This window comes from Fopius arisanus, unplaced genomic scaffold (genome assembly GCF_000806365.1).
Source record: "Fopius arisanus strain USDA-PBARC FA_bdor unplaced genomic scaffold, ASM80636v1 scaffold00001, whole genome shotgun sequence".
In the NCBI taxonomy this organism is placed as follows: Eukaryota; Metazoa; Arthropoda; class Insecta; order Hymenoptera; family Braconidae; genus Fopius; species Fopius arisanus.
Window position 1 is genome coordinate 475,487 of NW_011887740.1, and position 688 is coordinate 476,174.

The window sequence follows — 688 nt, forward strand, 5'->3', positions numbered from 1 at the left end:
TTACATTTGTCAATTGAGAGTTCAACATTTTGCAAAGCACTGATTTCGTTCGACATGCCTTTTTTTATAAATAAATATATAAGAATTAGCGGAGCCACGGCCACAGATATTGAGGAGTGGAATGGGTCTTAATGGAGGGTGGGCCCCACACGCAATGGGGGGGAGGGGGGTGTCATCCCGTCGGCTACTCGGTTGCAGTTCCGCTGTCGGAGGGACCAGTCGATGGGGTGAATGTTATTTTTTGCGTTACGAAATTGGTGTGCACTGAAATTGAAAAATTCAAAATTTTCAAAAAAATATCAGGGGAGTAGGGAAATGGAGGAGGTATTCATTCAAATTTTAAAATTGGAAATTTTAAGAAATGTATCAGGGGAGCATGAAAATCGAGGAGGTATTTACTGAAATTTGAAAATTCGAAATGTTTGAAAAAGTATCAGGGGAGTATGACAATCGAGGAGGTATTCACTGGAATGGAAAAATTCAAAATTTCCAAAAAAGTATCAGGGGAGCATGAAAATGGAGGAGGTATTCATTGAAATTTGAAAATTCGAAATTTTAAGAAATGTATCAGGGGAACATGAAAATCGAGGAGGTATTTACTGAAATTTAAAAATTCAAAATTTTTGAAAAAGTATCAGGGGAGTATGACAATCGAGGAGGTATTCACTGGAATTGAAAAATTCAAAAT